The sequence below is a fragment of the Ursus arctos genome, unplaced genomic scaffold, assembly GCF_023065955.2.
Source record: "Ursus arctos isolate Adak ecotype North America unplaced genomic scaffold, UrsArc2.0 scaffold_14, whole genome shotgun sequence".
Taxonomy (NCBI): domain Eukaryota; kingdom Metazoa; phylum Chordata; class Mammalia; order Carnivora; family Ursidae; genus Ursus; species Ursus arctos.
The window spans coordinates 3,611,307-3,633,070 of NW_026622808.1; the positions used below are offsets into that span (position 1 = coordinate 3,611,307).

The window sequence follows — 21,764 nt, forward strand, 5'->3', positions numbered from 1 at the left end:
GCTCTTCCAGAATCTTTAAGGTCTGTTCTCAAAGAGGGGTCACAAGAGCACCAGCATCACCGGGAAATTGCCAGAGAGGCAGATTCTAGTATCCCGCCGGTGTCCTAGGGAATGAATAGCTCTGGGATGGGGGCCTGGCAGTCCGTGTTTTAGCAGGTGGTCCAGTACTTTGAGACCCAGTGCTCTGAATAACCACAGACGAAGTCACAATCCTGAATTCTTGGAGTCTTCCTTGCGATTCTGTAATTTAAGTCTGATCTTATGCTTTAAAGATATCAGATCGCCTCACTTTTACGTGCTAGATATTGCAAGTAAGTTATTTTTTCCAGAGTCACAAAATTCTATCGAAAGGGAAAATAAGAGTATAATGGTATTCTCGAGCTGTCCAGTGGAGTCAAGGGTTATTCTGATTTGGAGAAGTTTGGGGACTGGACCAGTTTTCTGACCAGAACAAAGAGAGATGGGAAAATGGGACCCATTAGATAAAAACATCCGTCTTCCAGCTTATGAACTGTGCAGAGAACCAGAATTGTTGGATCACCGCAAACTCTATTGGGACTTTGTGTGTCTTAATGATTCCAATTCTTCAAGATCTAAAACCGGTTCCACTGGGTTCCTGAAAGCTGGGGAAAATTTTAAGATGCCTTGCTATTAACGTGTTACGACTTTGACATTTTCTCAAGGCTTCCCGCATGGCCAATGTATGCCTTGAGGACAGGGACTCTGTCTCTATTATGGTGACACATTGGAGTGGATCCTTGTTCTTGAGGGCAGTGAGTACTTGCAAATCTGTAATGTCATTGTTTGCCCGTAACAATCTCTCACATTCGTCTGGCTCTGTGGTTTTCAAGGCTCTTTGACATTCAGTCCTGTATTTTGTCTCCATAAAATACCTCTAGGAGATCCGGTACCTGTGATTAACTTTTGTGATCCTGTGTCCTTAGCTATCAAAGGCAGAAAGTGGCCTGTAGAGGGTCATGTGCCCCATGGTGAGGATGGGGTGGGGATTGGAGTTGGGGGCTGCCCCTCCCACTATCCTTAAAATTAAAGGGCCAGTGACACTGGTTTTCCATTTAAAAAATATGTTAATATTTTTATAAAATAGAGAAGTGTAAAAGTGCTGGCGTTGTCCTTAGCGGTCCATAAATGTGAGGTGTCACCAAGTTGTCCTCATTCAGTACAGGGAATGTCAAAGGGATTAAGTGGCTTTCTGGGGACATCCAGGCCACCACAGAGCTGGAACTCTGCCTGGGATCTTGGGTCCCTTTGCCACGAACTCCTTCCCCAAACCACACCTGACGCAGGAGGAGGGCTCTGTGAATTTCAAGTCTTTGCTCCCTGCATTCTCACCTTGCTCTTGCCAGCCCCTCCTCTCCTCACGGCTTCTCCCCTGGAATTCTGTGCTCCCACAAACCACAAAGTGCCCGAAGATATTCACTGGTCACGTAGCGCACGCAAACACGGTCCAAGGCAGGGGGCAAAGCAAATACAAACTGGGCACCACGTTTCATTAATTCTTTTTTTTTTTTTAAAGACTTTATTTATGTATTTATTTGAGAGAGAGAGAGAGACAGAGAGCACACAAGCAGGCAGAGGGGCAGAGGCAGAAGCAGGCTCCCTGCTGAGCAAGGAGCTCCATGCAGGGCTTGATCCCAGGACTCTGGGATCATGACCTGAGCTGAAGGCAGACCCTTGACCAACTGAGCACCCAGGCGCCCCTCACGTTTCATTCATTGTAAGTAGCGCTTAAAAGACCGTGTCAGCATCTCCGAAATCAGGGTATGCCGTCTGTTGGCAGGTTCTTTTCCTTCTCAGAGGTGTATAAAATAATGATGCAGCTTGGGCTTGTGGAGATGAGTAGTTTCTCTTCTCCAGCAGCTTATAGTGTTTCTTCTGCCCAAAAGTTAGGGCGCGAGAGCGCATGCGCGTGAGTCCGAGCCCACCAATAGCGCACATGACCGGAAGCGGAAGCGCTGCAAGTGAGAAGTGGGGAAGGAGGACTTGGTCCTAACTGGGAGCCCCAGAGGGTTTTCTTGAAGGGTGAGTGGCATTTTAAGAAGCAGAGAAAAGGTGGAAGGGCACTTGACCCTCAGGGAACAGGGCAAAGGGAGGCAGGATACGCAGAGGTGCCCCAGCGTTTGAACCACCCCCTGGAAGGAAGGGTGTGGCTGCAGCGGGACTGGACATTCAGCACGGGCTGCTGTTAACATTCTGAAATACCTCCTGACTCATAACCAGCAGCTGCCCCAAGTCACCAAGGGCATGCCTGACCTTGGGCTGCCCTTCATTCACCAGGAGCCCAACCACCTCCCCAGCCCAGCTACTGAAGGGTTAATACGGGCTCAGCCCTGAGCCTCTGGTGTCCTTTCAAAGGCTGGTTGGTGCCTGGCCCTCCCTGCAGTTAAGAGGGGGAACTGCTGTGAGGGCTGATGAAGCAGGAAAACCACCAGAGCCAGATCAGAGAATGAGGGACCGGAGCTGTGGACCAGGACAGAGGTGACCAAACCTTTGTCACTGTGCACTTCCACGTTTGAGCGTGCACATCAACAGCTGTGCGTTGATTTATACATACACGTCGTTATCACTGTTCTCTTCTGTAAAATCTAAAACAGATGCAAAAATAGAAGCTAAAAAAAAAAATAAAAACAATTAAAAATCAAAGCTGGAGCATCTGACCACACCACAGAGCCTCACCTCGGACCCCCCCCCCCCCAGGTGAGTGCACCCCACTTGCAAGGGCGCTCACTGCCTAGACAGTGGAGGAGCTGAGGCTGGACCGAGAATTTACCCTTTCACTATAAAAAGGCAGGAGGAACTCAAGAGAGCAAATGGCCATAAAAGACATGACCAAGAAGTAGGTCCCGAAAAACTGGAAGTATGTTAAAGGTTATGACAATGCCTTGTCCCGTACCCATTTGTAAGCTATTATTGGGTCTTCTTCTTGGTTCCAGTGTAGGTACTCTACTCACCAAGGTGGTGGAGCTTTGGATGGGGTGAGACACAACAGGGAAGCCAGAAGGAGGGGAGCTGGGTTTTGGGAGCCCCAAGGAGGAGCAGACAGAAGGTGGGAACCCAATGTCCTGAGGAATGAGAGGGGCCCTTGGCTGGGTTGGAGCAGAGCATGTGGGCAACTGCAGGGCCTGAGCAGGACCCGGCCTGCCCTTGTCCATTGTGGCTGGGGACCTACACGAGGTCTGAGTGGACATCAGTGGCCTGTGATGTCTCTCTCCTGCATCCGAAAGCTTCGGGAAGGGGACAAAGACCACAGTTGCCCAGAATGGTCTGCCAACATCGTCTCTTCCCCGTGTCCACATGAGTGGAAGTGGATGCCTGCTGCAGGAGGTGGAAAAGAGTCAGTTAACAGAGCCAGATCCCTCATCACCCCCCAACTCAGAGATACTTTGGACCCAACAGAAGAGCTCCCCAATGGAGGGACGCAGTCAGCCAGTGGGACAAGCACAGGTTGCCTCTGGGTTGATCTAACCAGATCACAGATACTCACTAAGGGCTGGAGAGTGCCCATTTCAGAAAACAGTTCTCCTTCTCCACGAGCAGTTAACATTGAATTAATATTTACAAGATGGCGGCCACTGTCCTAACAACTTCACCTATTCACTCATTTACTCCTTATGCTGACTATTGACTTCAAGGGAGTGGTTCTAGTTTTATCCCCGCCTTGCCAACAAAGAAGTCGAGGCACCAAGAGGAGACATGAGTAGCTTGGGTCACAGGGGGAAAAAGTTGCCCTGCTGGGCTTTGGACCTGGGGAGGATTGATGAGGGACCCTGTGATCCGAACCAAAATGCTTACTGCCCCAGACTGGTAGGAGCGTTGGCATACATCCCACAGCCTCAAACCCCACTAATAAACTCCATCCCCACTCAGAACACATCAACACTCATGCAACTTGGACCAAAGTTCTCCCTCCAGGCATCTGGGGGAAGACACCTCAGCCCAGATAAAGTGACATAGGTATGCTTTCTTTTCTTCCTTTGGACATGTTTGCTTTAAATATATAAAGGAAAAAAGAAGGTATGAGACTGTAGGTGCATATCTGTGTTTATTATCGCTCCTTTTCAGGGCTGAGAACATAAATGCATTGAATGTGTTATCATGGTGCAGGGGGAGCCCCCGTGGCCCCGTCTTACGTGCTGCTCATTCAGAGAAACGGCGAATACTTGCCTCTCTCCCCTGCTGAATAAAGGCAACTCGCAAGTAACTCTGATGTTTAGTCCTTCAGGAAACCACCAAAGGGGTTTGGGGGAGGGAAATACATTCTCAATGCACAACAAATCCCTTAAAAAAAAAAATCTCTTCTCTGTCATTGAAACATTCTCAGATTTCCCGCATTACTGGTGTCCAGACCTGCTGCAGACCTCCAGCCTCCCCATTCTCGACTCTTCCACATACATCCCGGTTAAAACCTCAGTCCGTCCTCTACTTGTCTCCAAGCAACCCCTCTGCTTCATATCATCACCCCAGTACATTGCGTCTGGTCAGAAACGGAAAGCCCAGTTCTACTTCTCTCTTTGCCTGTTCTGCCTGCGTTCTCTGTTACCAAAATGCAGGGACAAGCTGGCAAAGACGAGGGAAGGGAACACAAGGCAGAAAGAGTGCAAAAAAACCCTACCCTGTGGAAATTTTGTCCCGTGGAAGATGCATAAATAAAAAGGCCCGTAGGGTGCTTCACACTGTTTTGAAGGCTGGGCACCTGCTTCCCGGGCTGGCCTGGTGCTTTCAGGATCCTGGGTCAGGCCTGATTGGATGGGGACGGGACCATGTTCAGGGGAAACCGACACACGGCCAAGGCTGCCCTCTCTGGTCTCGGGAGCCTGGGCTCTTCATCCTTTTCCCTGAGAAATTATGGTCTAGGTTTCTTGCTACTCACCCAGCTGCAGGAAGAACCTGACTTCTTGGCTCTGGGGGCTTTAGTCTTGTGCTTTCCTGAATCCTGAGCCCTGATCCTGTCCATGCTTTGTACAACACGGCATTAATTCACCATCTTGGAAAGGTCTCCTCTTGTTTGGCGGGGCAATGGCCTATGAGCTAGCCTGGAAAATCCTCACGATTGCTTTGTCCTGACAATCACAGGACCATTTATTTCCACTTGCTTCATTTACTTTACGTCTCCCTCCTCCTCTACCTGCAAGATTTCACCGAGCCACAGACTTACTGGTTAATCTCCACAGAGCGTTCTTGTAGCTTACTTCATTGAACACAAGATTGGATGCAGAAATCCCCACCCTGGGAAGGATCTGACATTAGAAGCAACCCAGCTGGTTCCAGAATGGAAAAACAAAAAAAAAAACAAAAAAAAAAAAAAACCAAAAAAAAAACAAAAAAAAAGAAAAGAAAAAAAAGAAAAAGGAAGAAAGAAACAAACAGAATATAACAAAGTAGCCAAATGAGACAAGGAAGGCCGTCCAAACGCTCCATAAATCTTTAGTTCCTTTCATTGTTCATTTCTAAGGACTGAAGTGTTCTAATTTATATGATCTTTTCTCTCAAGGACTTTTCATCAGATAAACTGAATTCTTCCACCCAGAACTTGTGAATTGAGCCAGTTACCGGAAACCTCCAGCCCCACCCTAAAATCCTCTTCCTCTTCGCTGCGCTTCGGGCTGCTGCCAGCAGGTGGCGCCAGCCTGCCTGGTTTTTTTCCCTCCCTGCCCTTTTGGGCAAGGGAGTGGGGCGGGGGTGCGGGTTGGGGGAGGAGAAGCCCAATGGCAGAACTGCTGAGCCGGGGCCAAGATTGCTTCTGGCATCTGGAATGCATTAACAACAGCCCACAAATCTGAATCTCATCTCCTTGGAAGAGAGTGAAGGAGAGAGAAAGAGAAAGAGAGAGAGAAAAGGGCGCCTGAAATACTAGGGAGGGGAAGAGGACGAAGAGGGCAGAAAAGATGCCCCCCAGGCCAGGGGGTCATTACTGGGAAGGGTGTGCCTCTGCCCCTCGCTGGGCCAGTGCAGCCCCCGCAGCCCCCAGCATGCCCGCGATGGGGGGACAGGGCTCCCGGCCTGGAGGAAGGAAGCTGTGAGCCAGGCATTGCAAACAAAGAATGATATGATAGGATCCCCAGAACTCTGCCTGCCAGTCCTTCTTTTCCTGGCATCCCTGTCCCTCCTAGGCGGGAACAAAGAGGGAAGGGGTGGAGGCCTGACACCTTCCTCCTCCGCATGCGATTTTGTCAATTTACAGAATGACATACCCCTGCTTCTGTGGGTGACTCATGGGTAAGAGTAACTGGGTCCAGTTCCGGAAAAGATCTGTGTTTTATGATTACGGCCCTTGATTTCATCCTTTACTTTTTTCTGGGCCTCAGTGATGATGGATTTGACTACTCAGTGCTTCTCAGGCTGCCACTGGCCGATGAGGTCTGACACCCCTCTGGGTGGGGAAGGAGGTCGCAGGGAGATGGGGGTGGGGGGCGGGTCAGCTGTACCCCCTTGGGGGCTGTGCCTCGGTGGTTTGGGGAGTGAAGTCTGGCTCTCCTTCCTCCTCCTGCAGCCAGAGACGCCTTCGTGGCTCATGTGGAGAGAAGTGGGGCCAGTCTGTGTGCAGCTCTGCCCAGCGACGGGTCACACTTGCTCTCAGGTGGGTGGCATCCCCTGAACCCCATCACTGTCTACCTCTCCACCCAAATCACATTGTTTTCATCTCAAGCTTGCTACGCCTGGCCACCTCACTGTGGATAACTTCGTCTTTCCGTTACTGCTCCCGGAGGCTACGATTGGTGGGATTGTGTGGGAAGAAAGGGTGTAGAGCCTTGAGGCCGAGCCACCAGGCCAGGCTAAGCTGACTTTTTGTAAGCCCTCTTTTCTGCCCTACCTTCCCCAGGGGACTCCCTGAGCAGGGGTTATTAGTAGCAGGTCATGAGGCTTCCAGTTGGAGACACGCTGTAGCCAGTCCCACACATACAATGTTCCCAAACTCTCTCCCCAGGGATGTATTGGATGAAATAGAAACTATTGTCAATAGGTCACTAGGTCAGGTCAAGACTGGGGAAGTAGGCATCGTGGATATGGAATTAAATAATCTCCATGTGGTTGGAAGAAACTCCGAAGGGAACAGAGGACAGAAGAAGAGGATCTAGTGATCATAGTGAATCCCAAGTTGAAATGGGTCAATGGGATAGGGCAGTGACGAATGAGTAGGGACAGACTCTGGGAAAACCCTGCTGGAAATTCGTCAGCTATATCCTGTACCTTCCCCCAGTTTCAATTACAGGAAGAAAGTCTTGGTCTAAGAAATTCAGAGGAATTATATACTACAGGCTAAACAAGTTAGAATCTCCAAAAGAGCTCAAATTAGGTGTTCTCTGTCTTCTCCCACGAGGCTTAACAATGAAAATTGCACGTATCCTTGAGAGCTTACAAGGTGTTTTCATACACAATTATTTTCAACAACTTCTCACTGACACAATGAATGAATTAGAGAATGAAACACAATTTTGCAAGTTCCAAGAGGTCAAATAATGAAGAGTCTACCATAATAGCAGCCATACATTATCTGGCCTGGACCGTCAGAGCTTCCGTGACTATGTGGCCCTCACGTACCCCTTCTCTTTTCCTTCTTTCCACTTCGCGCATCTCTCCTTGGCTTATGGGTCCTTTCCTTCTTACCGATGAGCCCGAGGGAGGTGTAAAGAGATGAAGGCCGGAGTCAAGTGATTGCAAGGTTTGAACCCTGGCTCAGCCAGATGCCGCTGCCTCTGCGATCTTGACCATGTCATTCACATTCTTTGTGCTCTAGTTTCGTGATCCATCCAGTGGGCATGGGGACAGGGCTCCCGTAGGACTGCTGGAGCGTTAAATGGGATTGTGTGGGTGATAGAGTCTGGCAAAGTGTCTTGGATGGGCTGATGGTATTCCAATGCACTGTAGGACTCAACACTTTTTACCCACTTGGGTCGTATCCAATACAAATTGGTTAAAACAAATGGTAACCTGCTGGGTTGTTAGGTGGGACAATTAAAAAAATCAAAATAGAGGCCAAAAAGGCACGTCATCTCCTTCTTTCTTGAAGCTGGGGCCATGGTCCAGGTGGGATCCCCGAACAAGATGGCGGCTCCAACCAGCAGAGGTTTTCCTCAGGAGGAGAGTTAACAGCGGTCAGAGCAAGGAAGCTCTGTGGTGGGACTAGTGTGGCTTCTGTGACATTCTCAGGCACACTGGCATTGGCAGAGATAGACCTCTCTTCTGTGGAGGCAGACCTTGTGCATGTCTGTGTCTCAGTGTAAATTATGACCCAATATATCCTCAGAGGAAGATCCGTCCACCCACTTTGAAAGGACTCAGCGGTTTTGAGGTGAAGATACACAGAGCTATTCAGGAATCTCCTCAGGGGGTTGAGCCATCACGTTTCTAAGCTCATTTTACTATAGGGAAACTGAGGCACAGAGACTCAAAGTGATTTGTCTGAGGTCAGACAGACAGTTTTGGCAGAAGCAACACTCAAATGCTCACTGGCTTGGAGTCTGAAGCAAGGAGAGCATGGTGACAATGCCCTGAAGCCACCAATCCAAGGCTTCTCTACCTGGGAAGAGCAGGTCCCTTCAAGGTGGCAGCCAGGGCAGGGTGGACTCTTTGGAAGACAGCTGGAGAACTAGACCATTGGAAGAGCCAGAAGTCACTTCCTGCTGGCTAAGTCTGAAGAATCCTGCCCACAGTGGGACCTGCCACCTCACACCCTGGGTGTCAAGACGGGGGAAAGGCTGAGTTTGCCCTGGGGATTCAATGAGTGTAAGCTCTGGGAGCAGCTAGAGTTTGGCCAGCCAATGACCAACCCTGTGCAGCCATCTTGTTCCCAGTGGTCATCTTGAGCTTAATCAAGGAGAGGCACCAGCATAACTGGGGATCCCGCAGATAACGGGCATTACCTGGGCGTTCTGAATCCTCAACATAGAACTTGCTTCTTCAGTGAGCTCCAACAGCCTGACTTTGCAGGCTTGCCCCTGCTTTCTTCATTCCCTATCCCCCTGGTGCCCACCCTCTGGCCACAGTCCTGTCCTGATTGCTTCCTCTCCCTGCACCTCCCACCTCGTGCCTGCCCCAGGCAGCTCCTCCCTTGCCCTCTCTCCACCTGGAGGGCTTGCAGAGAGCTGGGGGTTAATCCTCCATGCTCCTTCCCGCTGACAGCACCGGCTCTGGAGACAGTGTCTGAGGTCAAGTCCCATCCCTGCCCCTGTGTGATTTGGGGGCAGGTTATTTAATCTCTCTGAGCTTTGGTTTTTCCATAGGAAAAATGGGGATAATAATAGCATCAACCTCTTTGGATCGTTGGTTGGATTCAATGAGTTAGTACATGTAAATTGCTCAGTGAGGGCTGGATACAGGGTGGGTGTTCAGTAATATTAGTTAGTATTCACATCTTCCTATGTTACCCTAATCTGGCTCTCCTCTGGGAGTCCTGTTCTGTGGGAGAGGGAATGGAGGTGACAGGGTCATTTTTCACCTAGACCTCTAGACCGATGGTTTCCAAAGTGGGGTACCCCTGAGGGTGGGCAACCACTCTTTGGGGATAAGGAGGGAGTGGGGAGACTTGAACTTCTGTGTCAGAGTTTGTTATGTGTTCCCCAAACCCCATTGCCTTTTCTTCCCAGGCACAAGCCAGACTACACTTCCCAGCTCCCCTTGCAGTTAGCTGGGACCACGTGACTGCATTTGGACCCATGGAATCAGGGCAGCCTTGCCGCCACGATGCTGCCCCTTCCAGGTCTGGTTCTTACCCCCAACCTCTACCCCAATGTGCAATCTTCAAGGCTCCCTCTCTCTCCCCATCTGTTGGTAGAATGAAGAGGATCTCAAGGCCCCAGAGGAGGGAATGTAGTGGCTCCAGCTGGTCTTAAGGGTTAACTTGCTTCAAGGTCATACACTCCTTGCTTGATGACTTAAGGCCCTTGATCTGTAATGGAACTAATTTACTTTCTTTGAGGTTTGCAGACCACTGGCCTCGGGGAATGAAGGACCGAAATGTCCCCAAGCCACAGAGGCCAGCAAGTCTGTTTGAAGACCCCTTAGCTTTCTGATTGGCTTAGCAATCTTTCAGCAGAATGTTTTTCTTTTTTAAGGTCACACAAATGACTTTACTGATCTCCCTTTGCGCATCTGGAGAACTTGCCAGATTTCTGCTCTGCAGAAAGGACAGAGTACTTCTGCACAAAGTCCTGGGTGCCAAGCAACCAGACCTTCTTGCAACCCCCCACTCTGGGCACCAAGGAACTAGAACTTCTTGCACAACCTCGAGCACCAAGGTTTCTGTAGCTGGCATCATAGGCTCTGCACGGAATCAAGAAATGTCACCACGGCCCTTCCTTAACGGATGAAACCCTTTAAAAATCTCTGGGCCAGAGTCAGGGCCTTTGGACAAGAATGTGCCTTCTCCCCAGGTGGCCGGCCTCCTGAATCAAGCTTACATTCCTTTCCAGTCAAAACTCATCCCTTGAGTATTGGCCCTTTGAGCCACGGGGCAGCTGAACTTGGGTTTCGGGGACAGGAAGAGCCATGAGATAGAAGGATCCTGAATCCTCAGATGAACGCAAGGAGCAGAGCCCTCTTGACCAACCAACGCTGGACCCTGACATGAGCGAGGAGCAAACTTCTTGCGCCGCCAAGCCAGTGAAATTCGGCGGATATTTGGTATAATGTTAGACTATACTAAGTCAACTTCTCTTCGGATTTATTGTTTAGAAATATCAACTTAGAAAAATGTCTATCTTTTGGTGCACCTTCTTCAATATATATAATATACCAGTACAGTAGTATGTGTCTATAATTTAATGCTCAAAATTTTAATGGTAGCTGATTAAAAACCTTTGGAAGCCCGTGATCCAGCTTATAGGGACCAGTTCTCTTTCTCATCTGGGGCCAGTGCCCCCCAGACTGGATCCCCTCGCCTCCTTCCCACCTTCTGGATCACACCGTTGTGCTTTCTTTCCTTGCTCTGTCCTGCTGTCATCCCGGAGGAGGTCAGTCCTGGAAAAAAAAAAACACAAAAAAACACAAAAAACAAAACAGCAAAAAACAAATTCGACATTTGCTTTGTTTTTAAAAAGGGTTAGCAAAGAGGAAAAAGCGATTCTGCACTAGGACTCAGAGGACTGGGGTTTTATTCCCAATACCTCCCTTGGTCACAAAGATTAGGGCATGTCGTCTCTGGGTCTCCGAGCTCTTATTTGCAGAATGAGGTCGCCAGACTGGATAATTTTGGAAGCACGTCTCCGCTCTCACATTTGGTGAGCATGTTGTCTGTTGTTTTATGGGGGCGTGCGCCTCATTTGGGAGTAAGCTTTAAAGGTTGGCTTCGGAAATCACTGTGATTGTATCCTTACGCCCGTCCCTTCCCGCTCGCCCAGAGGGAAGGAGCCGTTTTGGTGGCGGCCAGGCAGTGGTCAGGGTGAACCTGATGCTTTCTGGGGATTTATGCGTGGATGGCAATTCCAGGACAGGATTTTGAGACTGCTTGCTTTTGACTGTTGAGAGGAACCCATAGACTCCTTGGAACTACTCTTTTCCAGCGACTGGTTTCTGTAAAGGAAATCCTAGCATTTCTGAGGACCCCAACGCCCAAATAATCTGTTCCAAGGAAATGTTCTAAATTACAGATGTTTTTTCTCAGTGCTGTCCTGTTGTCTCCAGGGCCAGAGCACTCCTAGCACAAGGCGGGGAGCATGTGATTGTGTGGTGGTGGAGAGGAGAGCCAAGCCCAAAAGAGCTGTCCCCAGCTTTAGGTTTTTAATTGTCTGTCATGGTCAGTGCCTCGAGGCAAGTATTCCCTCTCTGGAACCTTCTTCTCCCCACCCATCGGAACGAAATCCACACCTTCCTTTGAGCTGCTTCATTTCCACCAAGCTGGGGGGCCCAGGGGAGCTCACGTTTTCCATCTTTGTCCTTGGCTTTGCAAGCAAGGGAGCTCTGCATATTATAACCATTATATCAGTGTTATTAACGTCATTAGATTCTGGAAACCAAGGTTCAATTCCACCTGAGCATAGAAAACACAACCGTCACATCAGGAATTTTCTGTTTTTTTTTTTTTTTTTTTTTTTTTTTTGCTGAAGTTCAAATCTAAGGTTCTCCCACCTCCTTTGTCCTTCCGGAAAGGTGTCCGTCATCTGTTATCTAACATGGGCGGGGGGGCGGTGGGGAGAGGCATCAGTCCTAGGGATATTGTAGTCTGCACTGGTACCTATCTTTATCCCTATCCAGTTGCAAGTCACACAGTCCCTTGACGTGTGCTTTGGTGTCCTGACCCTTAGACCTCAGGGCTGCTGGTCCTCAGTCCCCTTCCTGCTCCCCTGGAGGCATATGGCTGCTTCCCTGGCCCCGCGGTGTGCAGGACTCTAGGAGGAGCTCGGCTGCCTGGGCACCCCATGCAGGAGTGACTACTCAAGTCTCCCGGCAGCCACTCCCCCACTGGGGAATGGAAGTACTCTCACTGAAGGGGAGACTAGAAACTCTCTTTGGTATGGAGGAGAGAGATGAAGGAGAAAGCAGCCCGTTGCCCTCTTCCACAAGATTAACTCCACAGCATGGGATGGTGGGGGGTAAGGGAACCCCCAGATGGGTTTGGAAATCCAACGGGAGACAGCCCTCCCTGTGCTGGCCATCTGGGACCCTGGCAGGCAGCAAACCCACTTCGAAACCCTATTTGCTCCAGTGGAGATGTAGCTTTTGCCCTGAAAATCCATTCTCGACAAATCAGTGAACTACACCACCCTCTCAAGCCAACTGGCATCCCCAAAATGGCCTTTCCTAATGTAATTTTTTCATCAAATTTTAACTTCAGCACTCCTTTCCAAACCTCAAGAAAGTACTCTCCCCACCGAGTGCCTCTGATTTGCAGGGGTGGAGAAGGAGAACCAGGCACTTGGGCTCATCTCCTCGAGAGACGAGCTTAAAAGATGAACTTTCAGTGACCACAAGTTGACCGTATTCACAGTGTTCATGATTTATTTCAACACTGAGTCATGATGGGAGGAGACCTGTTGGCCTCTGTGCTTAATCAAGTAGGATGGCCACACAGACGTCCGATCCCTCATCATAAGGACGCCGAGATGCTGCGTGAACACCATGAATCCGAAAATAATCGTTAACCACATATCTTCTCCCAAAGCATGGATTTTCAAGGAAGGACAGAAGGAAAAGTCTTTAAGCTCTTGATGTTTCTCCCCTCCCCTCCCCTCTCCTCTAATTCCTTCCTCTCCCCTTCCCTCCCCTCCCATTCCTTTTTCTCTCTATCTTTCTATCCGTATAGCTGATTCCTATTCTGCACATGAGTGGTTTAGACCAGAGTTTCTCAACTTCAGCCCTACTGACATTCCGGGCCAGATAAGTCTTGGTGGTGGGGGACTATCTCTGCTTTGTAAGGTCTCCGGGTAGCATCCTTGGCCTCTACACATGGACGCCAGTAGCCCTCCCACTCTTCCTCCCTTCCCAGCCATAACAACCAAAAATATTTGCAGATATTTCCCAATGTCCCCTTGCTGTGTGTGTGGGGGGAGCAAAATTGACCTCCAGTCGAGAACGACTGATTCAGACAAATTACAAATGGAAATATCAATTGCTCCTATGCATTGATATTATGGTGTCCAACAGTAATATCATAAAGGAATTTACTAATACATTAAAATAAAAGCGTGCGATGTTATTCTAAGCCCAACACTTGTCATGATCCATAAGTCCTTCCCCACCCCCACCAGGATCTTAGAAATAGTGTGAACTGTTTTTGCTGCTCCAGTATAATTTAGAATGATTCCTCGACATTTGGTTTCCTGTTCACCTTTAGTGACAAAATCGTTTCTTTCCCCCTTTGGAAAATATGATATTGCACTTGCTCTATAAAATTCAGTCGATTTCTTTGTGAGTGATTTAATCGTTTCTTAACTGACAAGCCCTAGAGATTTGGGTGGATCTTCACACTGTTCCAGTGAAATTTAATTTTAAGACGCAAATTGCCATAATTCCTATTCATGGGTTTCCTTTTCTGGCAGTATATAAGAGATTAGTGAATTTGCAGATTTCCTAGTCATGGTACCTCTAAATTCTCAGCCCGTATTCCCATTGAGGCCATACTGGTAGTTAGTGATTATTATTTTATGCTATAATGTGGTCTGTGTTCCCATCACGTTATTCTGAGTATACTCTATGTCCCTGCTTCCATCACTATTTTTATTCCGCAGTGAATTGCTTTTGAACGCTTGGTCCATTTTTGTGTCTTGGGGGTATGCTGTGAGACAGTAGCAAGACAACAACAACAAAAAAGAAACTTACACCTGATAAAAAATAACCTGCAAATAATGAGAAAATGTTAGCCGAGCTGAACTACACCTTATCGAATGTAAGTTAGCCAAGATGAATAAGCAACAACAAAAGAAATCTACACCTTATCAGAAATAACCTGCAAATAATGAGAAAGTGTTAGCCGAGCTTAAACCACACCTTATCAAATGAAAGTGAGCCAAGATGAATAACCTTAACGCAGTCTGTGTAAGTCGTACCCAGACTTTGGGTTTCGCCATTTCGGTTGTAACAATGACTAGGAACATACCCTTAATTTTACCTTTTAAATATGTGGGAGGTGGTGAATGATCAGTTTCGTTACATTTTCCCAGGATAGCACCAGTAGCTTGGCCATCTTCTGGTTCCTAGCAGCTGGCCTCCAGGAGGGTCACTGGTTTTCAATGCCCATGTTAAGAAATGCTGAGTGAGTGTCTGTAATGTTAACAGCTATGAGAATGGTAGAGCTCAGGAGAGACAGCACTTTATTCTGCAATGGGCCCCTGCTCCAGGCTAGACAGCAAGCTCTCTGCAGGCAGGGGCTGGCTTTCTGATTCCCGTGGATCTCTCCACTGCCCCCAGCACAGGGCTCTGGCCTGACCCACACAAAACTCTTGGCATAAAAGGGTGAGATTGTGTATTGCTGCGTCCGCTCTGGATGCCTGTGAGACTGGAGGATCCCTTTCAGCAGAGCGTGAAGCCCGGTGTTGAAATGCAGACAGACAGGTCCACAATGCCCGAGCCCTGTGGGGTCTGAGCTGCACAAATCCGTTCTTTTGACAAAGACTAGTGCTCTCGGGCGCAGGACAGCTCAGCAGGGGAAGCTGGCCCCCCGCATTGTCTGTGGCAGCCACCCAGGGGCAGTCTCTGGACCCCATGCCCTGCTCCCTGGTGCCTGGGAGGGCACAGGCTGTCTGCCCCAGTCAGCTGCTGTCCCTTTTCCAGCTGATTAGTTTCTAAGCCAGGACCAGGCTTGGGTGGGGGTGGTCTGCTCCCTCCTGGGAAGGTCTTCAAAAACCCTTGTCTCCATTCCCCTCAGGCCCTTTGCTGTCTGGTCACACTACCATGCCCATTTCTCTTTCAGAATTTGGGGGTCCATTTGTGGGGGGCTCCAACATTGCTGTTCCTTTGAAGGACCCCCATGGTGACACCCCCAGAAGGGGCAGGGTCGTGATTGATGGTTTTCCATCTTTACCACAGTGGGTCTGATGAAATAGGCATGTGACAAATTGAGATTAGGTTCATGTAAGAATGGTTTTGTATTCTTCTGGTTTTGAAACCTCTTACAGAAGGGCATAGAGTGTTGGTTAGGAGGATGATTTCGTTGTGGTTCTGGGAGAAGGAGTTGTTGGGACATCAGGGTGGCATTATTATTACTGTTATTGTTATTATTTTGATGCTACCATTTATTGCAGGCTTACAATTGCCAGACATGGTGAGGCGCCTGGGTGGCTCAGTTGGTTAAGTGTCTGACTCATGATTTTGGCTCAGGTCATGATTTCAGGGTTGTGAGATCATGCCCCACTTCGGGCTCCATACTCAGTGCAGAGCCTGCTTGGGATTCTCCTTCCCTCTCCCTCTGCCCCTTCCCTCGATTGTGCTCTCTCTCTCTCTAAACTAAATAAATAGATAAAATCTTAAAAAAACCCTATTAAACAATTGCCAGACATGACATATATGGTCTCCTTTATTCCTCGTTGCCCTTCCGTCATCCCCACTTGATAGCTGAGGGAACGGAGACTCACGGGGTTGCGTGGCTTGCCCAATGTCATGAGCTGTTAAGCGGAGATACCAGACAACAGTTCTGGCTTTGGAAACTTTGGTGAGACTCTGAAGTCGTGGTCTTCCAAGATCAAGGGTGGAATCAAGGGTGGATTAGTTGGCTTCCAGTGACTGCTTTGCTCTAACACTTGTTTCTGTGTGTCACAATCTCTGAAAGTCCCTTCAGTGAGGCCACATCCTAAGAAACATGTGAAGAAGTGAGATCTCTCCATGCTCCCTCCCTTTCCTAGTCTTTCCGTGGCTTCCGCCATCCCCCGGAGGGAACCAGTGTTTTTGTGTACTTTACTGTTGGGTCTGCTTCCATCAGAAATCTCCTTGGATCCTTCACTTACGCCAGGAGTATGGGGATGATGGTAACTTAAACTATTTCTTTTCCACCTGATGATGGAATGACACGCATTAGCCAGCAAATCGTTGCAGGAAGTATAAAGGTCCTCATATCATTCCAGTTCTAAAAGTCTGTTCCATCTTACTCCTCACCCCTAATTAGGTATATGAGGAAATCAAGGTTCAGAGAGTGGCTTTGACCCGACGGCCAGTCGTTTGTAGGCCTGGAGCAGAATTCAGGACTCTGGATCCTCCGTTGGGAAATCACATGGAGGAATGAGTAACTTGAAGCCTCTCCCACCCTGGAATGTTCAGATGCCTGGCACAGGGTGATACGAGGGGCTTGGAACATTCCAGAGGAAACAAATGCAAGATGAGCAGAGACAAAGACCTGTTAAGACCAGACTCACACAGTGCATGGGTGAAGGCGGCCGGAAACTTCCCAGGGGTGGTGGCCGCCCAGGTCAAAGGGCACCAACAGGAAATGCTGACTCCCAGGGCCCCCAGGCTGGGAGGAAGCACTGGCTTTGCTTCCAGGCTGCGCTGCTGTGAGGTCTTCATGCTCTGAGAGTCAGCCCAAGGTGACTCAGACTTCCTGAGAAGCCTCTTATCTCAGCCAGCACAGACATCTGTGCCTTTCCTTGCTGGGGATGTCACCCATCCAGGGCCACTCCCTCCCCCTAGCCAGATCAATGGCCCTTCACTGCTCTATAGGGAGGGTCCTACCAATGGCCCCATGACAAATGCTCAGTGATCGTCTCACTAGGATTTCCATTCCCTGTCCTCCTCCCTCTGCTCCGAGGCTCCTGAAAGCCCAGGAAGAATGGACTCATTCTCCCCCACGAACTTCTTGCTGCAGGAGAAACAGAGCCATCGTTCTAGCGACCATTTTTTTCCAAACTAAATAGGGACAAGATGCCTGGATGGAGATAGGGTCCTAGTTGGTGGGACATGAAGATCACGTGTTTTCAATTAGCCTTGTGAATGGGTTCTCTGGGTCGGGTTTAAACACAGGGAGGCCATATAGGGTAGGTGTGAGTCACAGTCAAGCTTTCTCCAACCTGATCACCAATGTGATACCCAACTGGGAGATTACCACACATGTCCTCAAAGACCACCTTGAAGGGGTTGGAAAGGGGGTTGACAATCTTGTCAGACTCTTCTTGCTGATGGTGATGGAGATTATGGAGCTTTACTGCATGAGACACCACTGTATGGTCTTTAGACTGTTTTAAAATAAAGTTCTCAGCAAATAGATACTGCGACGGCTATTCCTTTTAAGTTGATCTTTAGTCTTAGAGCTGTTAAGGATCTCAGAGACCCTTTCATTTTGGAATTGAAGAAATAGTGTCTCAGAAGAGTTAAATGATTGATGCAAACCCTTACAATATTGGAAATGTTCAGACACAAACAGAAGCTTTCCATCTCCCATTTCGGTGCTTTGCCCAGCAGGTCAAGTCTCCTCCCACAGGGCAGGCAGTTTTTAATTTTCTAAACAGCTCCTTTGCTCACTAATACTTTGGTAGAAGATGTCAGGCTCAATATGACACAATCCTAGCCAGACGAGGTTAATTTCAGAATCCAGATCCTCTGATTTAAAAACAGCCCTTCTGTATGAATGGACAACAGGTATAGGAAAAAGTGCATCACTCATCATCAGGGAAATGCAAATCCAAACCACAATGAGAGATCACCTCACACCTGGAAGGATGGCTATTATCAAAAAGAACAAGAGATGAATGTTGGCGAGGACGTGGGGAAAAGGGACCCCTTGTGCACTGCAGGTGGGAATGTGAATTGGTGCAGCCACTATGGAAACCCGTGGGGAGGTTCCTCGAAAAGTTAAAACTGGAACTACCTTATGATCCAGCAATCCCACTTCTGGGTGTATATCAGAAGGAAATAAACACTAATCAAAAAGAGATCTGCACGCCCATGTTCATTGCAGCTTTACGTACAATAACCAAGATATGGGAACAACCCGAGCGTCCGCTGATGGATGAATGGATAAAGAAGTTGTGAGATATATATATACATATATAAAATAATATTATTCATCCAGGAGAAAGAAGGGAGTCCTGCCATTTGTGACAACACGAATGGCCATTTAGGGCATGCAATAAGGCAGCCAGAGAAAGATAAATACTGTATGATCTCATAGATGGAATCTGAGAAAAAGGAACTCATAAATACAGACAACAGATAGGCAGTTGTCAGAGGATGGGGGTGGGGAGTGGAAGAAGTGCGTGAAGGGGGTCAAAGGTACAAAGTTCCAGTTATACGATAATTCAGTCCTGGGGATGTCATGACTGCATGGTGACTATAGTTACCAATAGTATATTGCACATTTGAAAGTTATTAAGAGAATAGATCTTTAAAGTTCTCATCAGAAGAGAAAAATCATAACTATGTGAGGTGCTGGGTGTTACCTAGGCTTATTGTGATCATTCCACAACACGTACAAATATCGAATCGTTATGTTGTACGCTTAAAACGAATACGATGTTATGCATCAATTATATCTCAATAAAACTGGGCCCAACCTCCCGCCTTTTTAAGAAATGCCAAAGACAAAGAAAGAAACAGCTAAGAAAAAGATTTCTGGGACACTCACCCTTGAGTTGCCAGAGACACTCAGGAAAGGATGGACATGTGGCGTTCTTCTCCAGACTGCTTCCCGCTGTTCTGCTCACCACACAGGAGGTCCGCCTGCCTCCAAGACTCAGTTCCAGGAGCAAAGACACTGCCAGAGCCCAATGTCATGCTGGGCCCCTGGGAATCCCAGGCAGGGGAGACATCACTGCTGCCCTCCAGGGACTCATGGTCTTGGTGTTGGAGATGGACACTTGAATAGTTGCTTAGAGCTCAAGCAAGGACTATGATCTGAGCTTTCGTCATATAATAAAGTTCTGCAGAAACGAAGGGGAGCGAGACTTTAACTTAGAGCAGGAGATGGGGGAAGACTTCATAGGTAAGGCGTTGTGCCACTGGGTTCTGAAGCAACAGTAGGGTCTCTGCCCCCAGAGAAGGGTTGAGGATTCTGACATCATCATCTGGGGAGAGCATGAGATGCTTCTGGATTGCCACGAGTCCTGTTTGACTAGGGCGGTGTTCCTAAGACTTGTTCCAGGGAACTCTAATCCTTAGAGACGAGCCAGCAGAAAAAGGGCTGGTAGGTCATCTGTGACAGGGAGTGTCGCTGGCTCTATGGCCTTGTTAGGGTTCCGCCATGCTCGGAAGGATATTGAAAGCCCTTAGCAAAACAAAAAAAATGAAACAAACCGCAACTTGTTTAACCGTTTTTAAGCAAAGGAAACCTCCTCTTTTTCTTTTCTTTTTTTTTTTGGGAAAACTTTTACTTTCATTTTGGGGAACCAGAGCCACACAGGACTCATTCTGGCTTAGGGCAAGGAGGGGATGGGGAGTTGGGCATTTAGAAAAGCCAGGATCTGCTAAGGACTTTAGAATTTCATCCCGTGAGCAGTAGAGAGAAGTGGCAGGATTTTTTTCTTCCTTGTTAACATTCCTCTCCGCCCTGACTATGTAAGTAAAGCATATCCATTGTAGAAATCTTGCAGGGGGGAAAACACCCCAGAAAAGAAATCTGAAGGTACACAGAAGGCGGCACCCAGAGATAGTCATTTCTTCACTGCAGACATATTTGTTTGTTGACTGCCTTCTGGATGCCCAGCTCCGTTCTAAGTCCTGTGTGTTCAGCAGTGAACAAAACCAAGGCTAATCCCCACCCTTGTGGGAGCTCACTATCCAGTTGGGACACGGGCAATAGAAAAATGGATAAGGACGTAGGGGGCTCGATGGTGAGAAGGATAATGAAGAAAAACGAAGCAAGATAATTGGTTAAGGGAGTGGAGTCCCCTGTCACCATAGGAAGGTGTGGGGTGTCAAGGAAGACCTGGCTGGCAAGCTGACAAGGTGATGTCTGAATGAGGACTTGAGTGGAGTGAGGTGGTGAATTATGCAGATGAATGGAGGAAGAAGGGATAGCAGGTGCAAAGAGCTGGCGTGTGCATACAGGAGGGACAGCAAGAAGGCTGGGGCAGGAGGGTCGAGGGCAGGGTGAGAGGTGTAGACATCAGAAAGTAGACCGTGTGAGCTGGATCGGGGACCTTGAACACCTTGGCTTCTGTCTGCATGACAGGCAGCCATGGCAGGGCTTCTAAATGGCCACGGAGGCTATAATTTATGTACCATAGAATTCACCCATTTAAAATTTACCATTCAATGGTTTTGAGTGTATTCAGAGTTATGCAACATGACCACTATGTGATTTCTGGAACCCCTTCCCTGTCAGCAATCGCTGACCATTCCTTCCTCCCTCCAAACCTCGGCATCCATCAGTCCACTTTCTGTCCCTGTGGCTTTGTCTATTCTGGCCACATTATACACAAGGAACACATAATATGGGGTCTTTGCTGATGGGCTTTCTTTCCCTTAGCACCGTGTTTGCAAGTTTCATCCACGTTATGGCGCATATCCGCACTTCGATCGTTTTTATTTCTGAAAAATATTCCATTGTATGGGCACGCCACATTTTGCTTATCCATTTGTCCCATGATGGTCATCTTGGTTGTTCTCCACGGCAGTGTTTTTGAGCATAGGAGGAGCAGGACCTGACTTTAATTGGACCACGCTCACCACTGCGTGGAGAATCAGCCGAAGGTGGGCAGGTGTGGGACCTGGGAGGCTGGCTGGGGGGCTTTTGAAATGCAGGTGATGGTTGGTTCTGGAGCTGGGTGTAGCAGTGGAGGTAGTAAAGGGTGATGGTTGGAGGACCCCTGGGCTACATCCAGGTTCTCTTCTCCATCTGTACTTGCTAGGCCATCTTGGTCAGCCTTATGACTTCCAGTATCTTCTCTATACTAAGACTCCCAACTATATCTCCAGCCCAGACTCCTCCAGCTGCCTACCTGACATCTCTGTTCATTAGCTCTCTAGTGGGCATCTCTGACTTGACACCTCTCACACCTAATTCCAGATCCATCTCACCTTGGACCTGCACCGCCCGCATCCTTCTATGCAACATGGGGCTTGAACTCAAGACCCTGAGATCAAGACCTGAGCTGAGATTGAGAGTCAGATGCTCAACCGACTGAGCCACCCAGGCACCCCACATCCTTCTATATTTCAGCTGATTACAAGTCCAGGCTTCCAGGTGTTTAGGACAAAAACCTTGAAGTCATCTTCGATTATTCCTCTCTTTTGCTCACCATGGCCAATCTGTCAACAGGAAAACCTGTTGATTCCATCTCCAGCATATATCTACAATGATGCTGCTATCACAGCTTGTTGAATCACTGTAGTCATTGGCTAAATCTCCTTCCTTTCAGCCTTCTCAACAGACGAGAGGGATTCTTTCA

At 48.4% G+C, this 21,764-nt stretch overlaps 1 long non-coding RNA gene across 1 annotated transcript; it reads right to left on the reverse strand.

The window, feature by feature from the left end:
- Window positions 1–7,360: 7,360 nt before the first annotated feature.
- LOC130543574 (uncharacterized) lies at window positions 7,361–19,424 on the reverse strand. The gene is made up of 2 exons (XR_008959018.1): window positions 19,001–19,424; window positions 7,361–10,974 (listed from the first exon to the last, which is right to left on the reverse strand). It is a non-coding gene; the product is annotated as an uncharacterized LOC130543574 (long non-coding RNA).
- Window positions 19,425–21,764: the final 2,340 nt, after the last annotated feature.